This window comes from Carettochelys insculpta, chromosome 14 (genome assembly GCF_033958435.1).
Source record: "Carettochelys insculpta isolate YL-2023 chromosome 14, ASM3395843v1, whole genome shotgun sequence".
Taxonomy (NCBI): Eukaryota; Metazoa; Chordata; order Testudines; family Carettochelyidae; genus Carettochelys; species Carettochelys insculpta.
In genome coordinates this window covers 17,553,521-17,567,669 of record NC_134150.1, presented here as the reverse complement: position 1 = coordinate 17,567,669, position 14,149 = coordinate 17,553,521, and the positions used below count along the sequence as shown (strand labels likewise).

Here is a 14,149-nt window from a genome sequence, read left to right as displayed (position 1 = left end):
GAGGAGGAGATGATCTGCCTTACCCTTATTCTTCATTAGCAGGACACAGAACCATTCTGCTGCAGGCCATTCTGCTCCACAGCTCATTAAAATACCCCAAAGGCCAGTATGGTGTGTTCCCAGTCAGGTGAGGTACCTGAGATGGGAGCACAGAACACACAACAGTGAAAACACAGACGGAATGACAGATGAGCTCCAGTGTGATTTAAATGTTGAAGGCTGAAAATAGTAGACCTCAAGTGAAGCACTTCTGACACTCAAGGCTCAGTGCTAATGTGTATTAGCATATGGGAATCCCAGCCAGTTATGCATCTGTATTTACAAGTATTTAAAAATCACAAATTTTAGTATTTTCCCATTTAATTCAAACTTAATAATCCTTAATTCATAAAATATTAACTGTTTGAAACTTCATTATAAATTATCCTGGGGGAAATCTCACTAACGGGGGCCCATTAAGTTATTATTCCCAAATATCTAATTTAGATTTCATAAACCATCTACTGAACATTGATAAAATAATGATGAATTCATTAAAAAAATTATTCAGTGTGTTACCACCAACCTAAATATGTAACTGAGTCTACAATCTATAGTTCAATTGTTAAACATCCATGCAAATGTCTGACATAATTGTGTAGTATTTACCATACCGAAACAGAAAAATTTCAATGATATATTTAAGATTATGTGTTTTCAAACTCTTATGACAAATTAAATGCGGCCTATATGTGGGGACCTTAGATCCATTATACTGTTATCCATCACTGCAATAGCCAAGAACTGCCACATAACTATAATGGCTACGTCGACACTAGAATTTTGTGGACAAAACTGAGGTTTTGTCTACAAAACTCACAAAGCATCTACATACTACATGTGTTTTGTCGACAGCAACTGTTGACAAAAAAAGCAGTGTAAACACTCGGAGGGGCCCTTTTGTCGACAGAGCGAATCTAGAGATCAATCCACTTTTATGTGTACAAGCGACGTGTCGACAGAGGTTTTGCTGGAACACTCTTCCGACAGTAACTTCTGTCGACAGATGCTTCTAGTGTAAATGTACCCAACAGAAACAGTGAATTCCTTATCAGAGTATCACTGGAATTTCTCCATTTCCAGGCCAAACTGTTCTGTGGTGTGTTTGTTTTCCTTTTTAATCGTATTTACTTGTTTTTATATAAAGAAGTAAATTTGTTTCAGAGCTTTTGGGCTATTTCTAGTAGGTGTCTATTTTGGGAGCATCATAATGACATGCCCTGTGTCATAGCAAATCTCTCAGCACTCCTACTCTTCTAAGAGCATGAGCCTATTAAAGTTAATAAGGTTGCATCTACACTATGAGATAAAAATGAATTTAAAGGAGTTACCACAATATTAAAACTTCACTGTCTCCACTGTAAATACCATCAGCTCAAATTAGTGATCCCTAAGGCCGACAACAAAATGTCGATATTACCGGATGGGGAGAGCATCAATTTAAAATATAGAATAAAGGCTAGTGTGGAACTCCATGTCTTTAATTCAAATTTATCAGCATCCAGAAATGTCCCATATGTATCCTACAAAGCTATGCAGCGACCTTCCAGGTATGGCCACTTCCTTCTCTGCTGATCTCCAACCAGGTGCACAGGACGAAGGTCACAGGAAGCCGGTGAATTCTTGATTGAATTTCGACTGCACCTGCAAATATAAAGGTCCGGACGCACGGCTGATGGAACTAGGCAGGGCCGATAGCACAGCTGCCCGCCACTATGCCAACGTCTGCAGAGGATGCACAGCACATGGAATCTGGGCATGTTCAGGGGAGGGCTCAAGGCACAGCTGCCCACCACTACGCCAACGTCTGCAGTGGACGCACGGCTGACAGAACTGGACAGGGGTTGACAGGGCTGACAGCACAGCTGCCCGCCGCACCACTAATGCCCGCAGAGGATGCGCAGCACAGGGAACCTCAGCAGGTTTGGGGGAGGTCTGAATTCTGTTACTGGGTACTCTGAATTCTGGGACAGTACTTTGCACTCTGGGATTCTAACATGAAACACACACAAGCTACAGGAACTAAGGCATTGGGAGATAGGTACCCAAAATGCACTGCTCACACTGTCAAACTCGCATAGGGCAATGGGGACAAAAACTTGATGCAGAAAAATGATGGGTCAAATTTCAGGAAGGTCTGTGAACATAAGAACATAAGAATGGCCATACTGGGTCAGACCAAAGGTCCATCCAGCCCAGCATCCCATCTGCCGACGGTGGCCAATGCCAGGTGCCCCAGAGAAGGAGAACAGAAGACAATGATCAAGTGATTTATCTCCTGCCATCCATCTCCTGCCCTTGTTCTGAAGGCTAGGGCACCATACTTTATCCCTGGCTAATAGCCATTTATGGACCTAACCTGCAAAAATTTATCAAGCTCTTTTTTAAACCCTAATAGAGTCCTGGCCTTCACAGCCTCCTCGGGCAAGGAGTTCCACAGGTTGACTGTGCGCTGTGTGAAGAAAAATTTCCTTTTATTAGTTTTGAACCTACTACCCATCAACTTCATTTGGTGTCCCCTAGTTCTTGTATTATGGGAAAAGGTAAATAATTTTTCTATATTCACTTTCTCCACACCATTCATGATTTTATATACCTCTATCATATCGCCCCTCAATCGCCTCTTTTCCAAACTGAAAAGTCCCAGTCTCTCTAGCCTCTCCCCATATGGGACCCGTTCCAAGCCCCTAATCATCTTAGTCGCCCTTTTCTGAACCTTTTCTAATGCCAATATATCTTTTTTGAGGTGAGGAGACCACATCCGCACGCAGTACTCAAGATGTGGGCGTACCATAGTTTTATATAGGGGAAGTATGATATCTTTTGTCTTATCATCGATCCCTTTTTTTTAATAATTCCTAACATCCTATTTGCCTTACTAACTGCCGCTGCACACTGCGTGGATGTCTTCAGAGAACTATCCACTATAACTCCAAGATCCCTTTCCTGATCTGTCGTAGCTAAATTTGACCCCATCATGTAGTACGTGTAATTTGGGTTATTTTTTCCAACATGCATTACCTTACACTTACCCACATTAAATTTCATTTGCCATTTTGCTGCCCAATCACTCAGTTTGCTGAGATCTTTTTGTAGTTCTTCACAATCCCTTTTGCTTTTGACTGTCCTGTCCTGAACAACTTGGTGTCATCTGCAAACTTGGCCACCTCACTGCTTACCTCATTTTCTAGATCATTGATGAACAAGTTGAACAGGATCGGTCCCACGACTGACCCCTGGGGAACACCACTAGTTACCCTCCTCCATTGTGAAAATTTACCATTTATTCCCACCCTTTGTTTTCTGTCTTTTAACCAATTCCCGATCCATGAAAGGATCTTTCCTCCTATCCCATGACCACCTAATTTACATAAAAGCCTTTGGTGTGGGACCGTGTCAAAGGCTTTCTGGAAATCTAGGTATATTATGTCCACTGGGTGCCCCTTGTCCGCATGTTTATTAACCCCTTCAAAGAAACATTCGAATTCATAAGAATGAGGTTAAAAATCAAATTTATTAAAAATCAAATTTCTCATAGTGTAGATGTAGCCTGAGAGTTTTCCCACTTACTTCACTAGACTTTAGATCAGGCCTTAAGTGACCATACCTGGACTTGCAACTCCAAATGATAATGTACCATGTTTCTAAGAACAGCATATTTTCTGTGTTAATTTCCTGTCTACGCTGCGTTGTTCTCCAGGCTTGTGCAGAAATCTCCACTGAACTGCCATAAAGGATTCTGAGGGACAAATCTTTACATATGCATGCATATTTGTCCAAACACAGCAAAACAATTTCAAGCCCTGAAGCCATCTCAAGTCAAGGTTTGTGTGGGCCCACAGAGATATGTCAATGCAAACTTCAAACATAATTTCACTGTAATAGATATAATAGCTATTAAACTGAGAAGAGATCATTAGGGTACAATCTGACTCCCTTTAAAGCACAAGCCAAGACTTGGTCCCTGATCATAATAATGGCCCTAAGGCAGTCATCTGACTCTCACTTCTAGTATTCTCTCTACTTGGTCAAGTTCTGCTATTCTTATTCCATTCTTACTTCATTAATATCCACGAAGAGTTTGGAAGGACTTTTGACTGAGTAAAAAGGTATTAAGAACTTCAAGATCCAGGCCCCTTTTATCAAAGACCTTTTGAACATCTGGATGAATTAGTTGCTTCAAGTTACCTTTAGCTTCTGCACAAGTAACACAGATCATACCAGAGCCAAACCAGTGGGGCCTGGCCAGTGGGCAGGGCACAAGATGGCATACTGATAGAGGGGCCTGGCCGGTGGGTGTTGGATGCTGAAACCAGTAAGAGCAGGGCCCAAAGCAATGGCCTTGCTCACCTTGCCCCAAGGCCAGGCCTGGATCATACAACTGGAGTCTCTTACCCACTATTGTGTGTGTTACACTCTCATTACAGCTACTACATTAACTTTTCCAGAGAGGTCTACATGGCTAGAGAAGCACAGTTTTCCCAGCGGAAGCCTCATACAGCCCAAAGGCTTCAATTTAGTAAAGCACTACATCATATATGCCATCATGTGCCAACAATGCCCAGATGCTTTGTATATTGGACAGACTTCTAACTCCCCTAGACAAAGGGTCAATGGGCACAAAACAGACATCAACACACTCCAGATCCACTAACCAGTTAGTCAACAGTTTAATGGAATGGGGCATTCTGTCAATGACCTAAAGGTATGTGTGTTACTTAAGAATTATCATCGCACCTTTCTGGAAAGGGAAACAGCAGAGCTGGCTTTCATATTCAAATTCAGCACATTGACACATGGTTTAAATCGTGATGGGAACTTTCTGAGTCACTATAGGGGTTCGTCTGCATACTTGGCTCAATCTAATTCTTGACCTTCCCCCCGACCCCTCCACTCTCTGATTTGCTCACCTTGATTATCTTTTTCTGATTTGTCCTCCTTGCTTACTGTTTTTGGTTCTGTGTGCCTTAAATATTGAGTCTGTTCTGGTCTGGCTATGGTCTGAAGAAGTGGGTCTGTTCCACGAAAGCTCACCTAATAAACTATTTTGCTAGTCTTTAAAGTGCTACTTGACTGCTTTTTGTTTTGATAGTGTATAGACTAGCACGGCTTCCTCTCTGTTACACCTCAAAGATGCTTAACTTTAGGCATGTGTTTTAAGTCTCACTGAGGCCTTCTTAGCTTTGCAGTGCAGTATTCAAAAGAGAAAGCAGCTGACTTCAGAGCACTCCCACTCGATTCAAACGGGTGGTTGGGAGGGCCACTGGGCCTCTCTCACAGACCGTTGGTGCCAAAGGAGATTAAGGATTCACACTTCAGAATAGCAAAGAGGTGGCCAGGTGTGGGGAAAGGCAGGGAATCCTCTCAGAAGGGTTCATTCAGCTTTCAACAACCCAGCAGGTTTCTGTTAATTTACACAAACAAAACTCTGAATGCTGTGAAGTTCACCTGCCCATTAAATTCCTAACTGGTAAAGCCTGTCACACAAACAGTAACAAGCAGTGTTACATACAAGGATTACATAAAACGCAACCGAACGGGAAGCCATCCACTTAAGCACTGTACCACCAATATCTCTTACCACATTACAGTAAGAAGCAGAGCCACATTTTATTTTATATATTACAGCATTAAAGTCACTCTTCAGGGGAAAATGTAACTCCATAGATTCCTACAGCCATCCAGGAAAGATAATGAGAGAGGATACATACACAGCTAGCCCAAATAGCGAATAAGAGAGAAACAGGGCTTGGGCTGCTTCTACGCTATAAGATAAAAATGATTTTAATAAAATCTGTTTCTTAACACCAGGTTTTACCCATTCGATTTTGAGCATCTTCACCTTCCCAGATGCTCCCCACAAAATTGACTTACTGCTGCCACACATGAGTAGATTAAATCGAGTGCTGCAACAGTGTATTGTGGGAACCTATCCTACAGTTCCCTGAGCCCCATAGCATTCTGCCCCCACAAGTAGATGTGGGTATATGATGCCATTTTCCCACCTCTCATTCCCCTCTTTCCCCTGCCACGTTAAGTATGTTTAAGCAAATACAGGTGCTACACTGAAACTCCAATGAATTATTCACAGTTACAGCTCAAGGCAGCAAAAAGACCCCAGATTACAGCCAGGTATAGACCTGCAAAAGAAGACCCTTAGGACAAGAATATTCCCCACCGCAAGCCTTACTTCAACAACTGTGGTAACTGTATAGCTACTACATTGCCTTCACTGAAACATGTATGGCTTGGGGTGGTTAAAAGACCCCCAGCTACAGCAGCCCCTGAAAATCATGACCCTTACTATGCACAAGCTACCTGGCACTTTGCGCAGCATGCCCTTTTATTGGTTGGAGGTCAAGATGCTGCTGGGTGCGGGAATGTTCCAGACTGTGTGGCGCCTCCATGGGGAGGGAAGGGCAGAGATGTGGGGGTCAGGACAACATGTAAATGGCTGAAAAGAAGTTTTTCATCCTACCAGACAAGCATGATCCCCACCCACAGCCAAGCTGCCACATGGTACAGGGGGGCCAATGTCTGACACCAGGCAGCGCAGAAAGAGAGGCAGCTAGCAGGGGTATACACAGAACCACAGACCCCACAGCTGCATGCCTAGCAACAAAACAGAAGATTTTTTCAGCCTCTCATGACCCTACAGCCACAGGCTTGGAGTTGCCTAATTGTAATGGTCCTGTTGTCTAATTCCTACAAACCTGAGAGCAGTGGAGCCAGAGCAGAGAACTGTGGGGCAAATATGGGACATCCATGGAGGCTAATGAATTTGATTTCAAGATGCACCACATCCCCACTATCCTTCATTCAGAATTGTAAATTCTAACTGAATGCTACACCCGTCAGGTTACTAAGATTTTAGGATTTCAATATTATGTCAAATGTAGTGGCCCATAAATTGAGCTAATGGAACTTACAGTGAGGACAGGCACTTGGAAAAATTGGGCTAACTGACTTAAAATTGATTTTATCTCGTAGTATAGACATGCCTTAGGTTATGTTGAGCAATAGATGGTTCATAAGACACTTTAAATAAAGTTAACATAGATGAATCATTTAAAAGTGATTAATAGAATTGTTTTCCAAATGAATTATGATATAATATTCAGTAGACATATGCGTGAGTTAGCTGTATCTAACAATTGATTTGTTATGATACCCTATTCAAAGCATGTCTAAACTGAGGGCATACATTCAGTTATTCATAGCTCTTGACCATGTTATAACAACGTATGGAGGGGAAAGGACTGTTAAGTTTTATCGTTTTAAAGAAGCACCACACTTACAAGCATTACTGTCACAGCCGCTCTTGAGGGTTTTTTTCCCCGTCAGTCCCTACTTTTGTCTACCCTCATCCACGTTCCCCCAGACGCCTCAGAATTTGCTCTTGTAAATAGAGTTCTCCTTTATGAGGTCGTTAAAGTGATTGCTGCACACACAATTCATTGATGCCTCTCCCCACAGCTTCTGGACTCAATGTTTATACAGAAAACAAAGACGCTCTCTCTCTCATGCGCACACACACAGATGTCTTTTTGTATGCATGCACATCACAAATACTTGGACGCGCTAAGCACACGGTAATTTGAAAAGCCTTGTGATAAATACCTGACAGAAGGGTTCTAGTGGATGCCGCCATCTGTGCCACATTAGCCAGCCATCTCAGGCTACATCTACACTACAGTGATCTGGTTACAGGAGTCACTGTTGGCTCTTCCAACAAAACTTCTGTGGACAGATCACATCCACACAACAAAGCAGATCGCTCTGTCGATAGAAAGCGGCCAGGCCGTCTGGCTGCCCTCTAGACAGAATGGGCCTGGAACACCGTCACGCAGGGTTGCATGGTCAGCCGTTTCTGCAGACCCATCCATGCACACCCTTAAAGGGCCACCCTCGCCGCACACACATTCCCTGCCCATGCTAAGGCTTGCCCACCTCACCTACTGCAGGGCTCACACACTTTCTGAGAGAGACATTGTGATTTCCAGATAGCCATGCTGCCAGAGCAGCCCCTGGGCTTGCACTGGACCCATTCACAGCTGCTTGAACCACTGTTCACCCTGATCCCAGCCATCTGCTGCCTCCTCTGGGGGGGACTCACCTGACACTGGTTTTGAGGAGGGTGCCCTCCATCTCTCATGGCCCCACCCACACCCACGTGATCAGGCAGGTCTGGAGATACATCACCAGTTCTGACTGCTGGGAACACTTCATCATGAGGCAGTGGGATGACTGGCAGAAGCTCCAGGAATTCAGAATGAGAACGGATACCTTCCTGGAGCTCTGCGCCTGGCTCATGCCCACCCTTTGCAAACCTGGCAGCCAGATGTGGCCCATCATCCCCGTGGAGAAGCAGATCGCCATCACCCTCTGGAAGCTGATCGCCTCGGACAGCTGCTGCTCTGTTGGTAAACAGTCTGGCATGGGGAAGTCCACAGCTAGGGCCATCCTCAGCTAGCTAAGGCATTCTCAGGCTGCAGAGCCTGCATGGGGAGGGGGGGGGAGGTCCCACCTCAGGGGGACCCTTGGGGAGCGTGGTCAGGAGTGCAAGGGGTGGGCGAGAGGAAGCCCCATCCCTGGGGGACTGTGCCAGCCCACCCTCACACAGACCTGCTGCTGTGTCCAGAGCAGCAGTCCGGGGGAGCTCCTAGGGGGTTACGAGCAGCTGGCTTGTGGCCATCAGTGTGTAATCGGGCATAGGGAGTGGCTATGAGGGCATTTTGCACAGCAGTTCAAAGCTCTGCTGTTTGCGCACACTCAGATTCCTGCCACGGGCCTTCCAAGGCTTTAAGACTGGCCAAAGGCAAGGAGCATAGAGTTGTGCTTGCAGGGGACAGGGCGTCTCCCGGGACAGCTGGCCAGCACCATGGAGGACTTACCTGTCAACAGAAGCACCCCACCCCGCCCCCAAGCGTCCACACTGCCTTTCTATGAACTGATTCTGTCGAGAAAAGCATTGTGCCTCCGGAGTTGGGGGAAGGAGATACAGGCAGAAATCTGTCAACAAAAGTGACGTGTTCTGTCAATTTATATAGACAGAACGCATTTCTAGTGAGGGTGCACTGCTAGTTTTGTTGACAAAACCACGATTTTGTTGACCAAACTCTAGTGTAGACTTAGCTTCAGAGAAGTAGCAAAGACACTAACACCAGATTACAAAGGGAGACACCTAAATTGGAATTTATTTTCAAGTTTGATACCTATCACCTCGGACTCAAAGATATCAATTACCTTATGCATTACAAGGACAATTTTCCCACATTTGATATTCGCAGTGACCCCTGGCACCCCACTTAAACTTAACAGACGCTTGCAGAAAATTTTTTTCTTCCTTCTTCCCCCTTCCCTTCCTTCCATCCTATCTACCTGATTCGCCAGTTTTTATTTCATTTTTTCTACCTTTCTTTTAAATTTTCTTTGACTCAGCTGTCAGGATTCCCTAGATCTGAAGAAGTAGGTCTGTCCCATAAAAACTAATAAATAATATTGTTAGCCTTTAAGGTACTTTTTTTTATTATGCAAGGACTGAGTTATGCCAGCCATCCCAAACACATATTATTAAACCTTGTACTTGCCATGTATGTGACAGAATGTATATCTTATGGATGTTTTTGATTTTTTTTGAAGAAATTCCGGGACTATTTCTTGTAAAGCCAGATGCATTAGTCCCCACTAGTCCAATTCTGCAGAGTTCTGCTGAAGAAAAAAATAAAATGAATAAATGTAAAACCGCTCTAACTCAGAGACGAAACAGCTTTTCTGTAACCTTTGTGCAATTTATCAAGCAGCCTCTATTTTTAGAGGTTTCTCAAGTATGTGATTATTTTACCCATCTCTACTCCCAAGATCTGTCAAAGAGTTTCAATATCCTAAATAAAAATTACCAGGCATATTCCTAAACAAGCAAGGCAATAGTTATTTTCAAACGTTACGAAAACTTCCTCTTTCAACGTTACATTTGCTTAAGCCATGTTAAAGTGTTAATGGGCCAGGCGCTAAGCGGCATAGCTTGGCTGATTTCTGTGGATCTGTTCCGACTGCTGGAGATCCAGCCCCACGTGTCTTTATGCTTTACAAAACCCTGCTGTAGCCCACATAGTGTGTGTAATCTAAAGGCCCTGTTGAGGAGGGTCTGTGCATCTCATGAAGCCACATCTTAATTAAGGGACTATTGGAAAAAAAATTTTACTTCCCAAAAAGAACCTTCACCTGCCCAATTCAGTTTCTAATGAATTAGGAGAGTAAGGGAACGTGCTTTATTGATTCATTAACTAGTTGCTAAAGCTTGCCTGAATTCACTCCAATGCGACTAAACACACAGTAATCCTACTGCATTGAACTGCAGGAAACAGCAGCATCTCCACATCTGTTCTGATGGATACCCAATGAGACTAAACATGCCCAATAAGAGTAAACACAGTATGTTGCTAGTTTAATGGTAAGTGTGCATAAGAGACAAAGATTCACATTTTCTCTTTATTACTCCTTACATTGTGCCATCAGCTTCTTTGTAATTTATTTACCCAGGATGGTTTGACTTAAATGCAGCATCTGTTTGTCTTTGAGGTCCCTCTTGTCCCAGTTTTATAGATGAACTAAGTAAGCCACAAGAAGTCAGGCTGCTTGCCCAAGATCACACAGTTAACTATGTCTCAGACCAGATTACATGCTTACATCCTTCCAGATATCCAGTATTTGTTTGGACTACTAGACCTTACGTGGCATGAGACTGAATACGTAGGTGTGTGTACTGCACAGTATTCATTTTGGTCTCCATTATTTCTTACACAACTGATAGCATAAACAGGACATCATCATCAAGGACAATCAAACTTTATTTACTTAATTTGGATGTTCTTAAGCATTCTAGTTTCAAAATCCAGACTTAAACATTATCTAGTACATGCCCTGCATGACAGAGTATACAGAGTGATACATGTATTTACCATAAAACTTAATACAGTACCAATTGAAACAGCCAGGTTTATTCCTGGATTCTGCCAAATTCCAGCAGCAGAAATTCAAATGAAACCTTCCACCCCCTCTCTATTGGCAGAAATCTTGGAGTCCCCAAAAAACCATCCACTGGAATGGTTTCCAAAGAACCCATATTAAGATAGCACAGTTGTTCACACATCTTCCTCTCCCAGAGAATCACTATTCTAACATGTGCACACCAATCTAGTCACCAAATATTCAATATTCTTATTTGTACTTCACCTGTTTCCCAGGCCTCCCTGATCTCAGTGGCTCAAATGAGAGATCCATGCACAGAACAGCTGCAGAATCTGGCACAAGATAGTGAGATATGTGTTAACTAGACAAAGCACTAAGTAGTTTAGTGGTGCCCAAAGAGCTTGGGAGAAGAATGCATGCTCATCAATTATTTCCTTATTTCCAAAATCAACCAACCTCTGATGCTAACCATTTTCTTTTAGGGGTTTCTCTCAGCGGGGTAGCTCTGTGCTAAATTATCACTTTGTGCTATACTATGTGTTCAAAGCAGTCGATATTCAATGTGCTGAAGTGACCCTGCATCCTGCAATCAGAAAGACAGACAAGTTTCAAAGACATTTTAGAATGCAGATTGATATAACTCTCTGCACTGAATGCTCTGAAGTTTGCAATGGAAATCTCTAAAACATTTTCTGTCTGTACAGAGTATGTAATGGATGCAATCTTCGTAAGGCAACAATCCGCTTTCCAGCTTCCACAGCCAACACCTAAGAAACACTTTAGCCATAGGAAGGGTTATCGGTGAGGGTAAAATTCACCCCTTTTCTAAAGGCCTATGTCTCACTTCTGTGCTATTACTAGAGCTGCCGAAAACAGTCTCAGTTGTAACCCTTGCAAATTGCTTCTGAATGGTTGTTTTAATAGGAGCTAATATCTGGCAGCTGGCTCCTATTCCCACCATTTTACATACCCTTGGGGTTATCAGCTCGACCACACAGCTAACAATCAGTACCCAAATAACAAGCAGTCCTGTGGCACCTTAGAGACTAAAAATAATGAATTTATTTGCTCATGAGCTTACCACAAGATTACAGAGGGAGATACCTGAATTGGAATTAGTTTACAAATTTAACACCTTTAACCTTCGCCTGAACAGAGATTTTAACTGGCTTATGTATTACAAGGGCAATTTCCACACCTCTGATATTTGCAGGAATCAGACATGTCTAGCTTAATTTGCTCCATTAACTGGCCCTACTAGTGACAGGCAACTTCCTCCCATCCCACCACTCCCTGCTAGATAATCCCTGGATTTCATATTTCCACTCCAGATCCATCCGGTAAAGTGGGTTTTACTCACAAAAGCTCATGACCTAATGAATGTGTTAGTCTCTAAGGTGACACAGGACAGCTTGTTGTTTGTGAAGTAACTAAATGTGTGACTAACACATTTACACCTCTGAATCATTACCCAAGAAACCCTCAAACTTCATGTATTGCTTAATTAGAGTTGAAGGTGGACAGCAAGAGCTGGTCTATTGAAAGGTGAAGCCGATGTTACCAACATTTTCACTAAGATTGAGATTGTTTTAAATGTTGAGGAAAAGAACTGAAAAGGGAAATTAATTGGAGCAATGAAGTCCCCATCTGCTGTTTCTTGACACTTCACTCACAATGATAAATGTTTTCATAGGTTCTTCTGTTCTCTTTAGTATCTGTGCAATATCTTTCATTTCCAAGTCTCTGAGGCGCACTCTGACATGAGCTTCAGGGTGCTTCTAGTCTTGAAAAGGTCAAAGCAATGCGGGGAAGAGGGATCTGGGAAACAAGTTTCAGATTTCTCCTGCTCCAGGGTTACAGAGCAGGCAAATCAATTGCAGCTGTAGGAAAGCAGAGAAGACCTGGGAGCAACGGGCACAACAGGCTGCTCCCTGGAAGATGCAGCAAGGAATATTACCAAACAAGGACACCTCTTGGAGGGCCCCCAGATAACTGCAAAGTCGCATTCCTGGAGCGAAGCCAGTGGGATAATTTGGTTGTGGCTGCACTGGAGAGCATCTTACAGGAAAATCCAGATAACCTCAGTTTTTGACAGGTCTCTCTCCACAGCCATGCCCATATCATTTAGATATATCTTTCCCCCCGCACCTCATAAAGGCAGCTGGCTTCTACTCCCAAGCCCACCTCACTTCACTGCCAATGCCCATTCCCTGACATATTGAACCTTTGCTGTCCTAGCCATCGTACAAACTTCCGTAGGTTGGCTGGCATCATTACAACTGCTAAACACACCTCAGCTAACCTCAACCTCAGAATTCCGCTAGCTTCCCAGCTCCTTGCACTTTTACTGCTCCCGCACCTAGTCAACATCTGCATCTCCAGAAAGGCACCCCTAAAACTTCTGTGCTTTGATCTTGGGCCTAGTCGTTAATGACTAGTCAGAGAAAGAGATACATGCAAAGCTGTGAAAAGGTAATACTTGTAGACATCGTACAAAGTCCTTTCTGGGACATAAAAAACCCTCTGCTACTCACACCTAATGTGTGCTTTTTCTACTTTATTTACAATTGTCTGCATCATCAAATCCATCTGTAATATAAATGCGATCATCATTATGCTAATCTGTGCACTAGACATGCAAATAGATAAACATCTGCATGCCTAATGTAAAGGTTTTGTCTATAATGTCGTGTCCCTATTTACTATTGGTAGTTTATGACTTATGGATTTCTAAACCTTTAAATTTATATCAGCACTGTGACATATCTGCAAGCAGAGACAGTTTTATGAGCACTAAAAAAGCTGCAACGCACAACCACTAAATACTAATGACATAAATGGTATCCACTAATGGTCTCTATTTTTATTACAATACAAAACTTCAATATATTGCAATTACCACTGCACTCAGACTGAGCCAATACATACTGTACAATGCCAATTTGTATCCCTGTTGCATTATTTGCTGTATGTACCTCAGCTCTAGATTGCAAATGGTGACTGAATGCTCAAGTCAGCAGTTATGGCTAAATTTCTATTTACAGACAATCTCTCTGTTAACTAATACCCTGAATTGTCACATATGCCAATGCATAGACATTTCCCAAGTCTCACAGCATAAATAGCATGTAAGCATAGC

At 43.0% G+C, this 14,149-nt stretch overlaps 1 long non-coding RNA gene across 2 annotated transcripts in view; it reads right to left on the bottom strand.

Annotated features, from left to right (window-relative positions):
• Positions 1-14,149, bottom strand: part of LOC142020818 (uncharacterized) — a 178,513-nt gene that overhangs the window by 133,255 nt on the left and 31,109 nt on the right. The window contains exon 2 of one of the 2 annotated variants that reach the window (XR_012647504.1): positions 9,630-9,747. This is a non-coding gene — a long non-coding RNA (uncharacterized LOC142020818). Of the gene's footprint in view, positions 1-9,629; positions 9,751-14,149 lie in introns of both variants that reach the window. The other variant, XR_012647503.1, reaches the window with a different exon arrangement.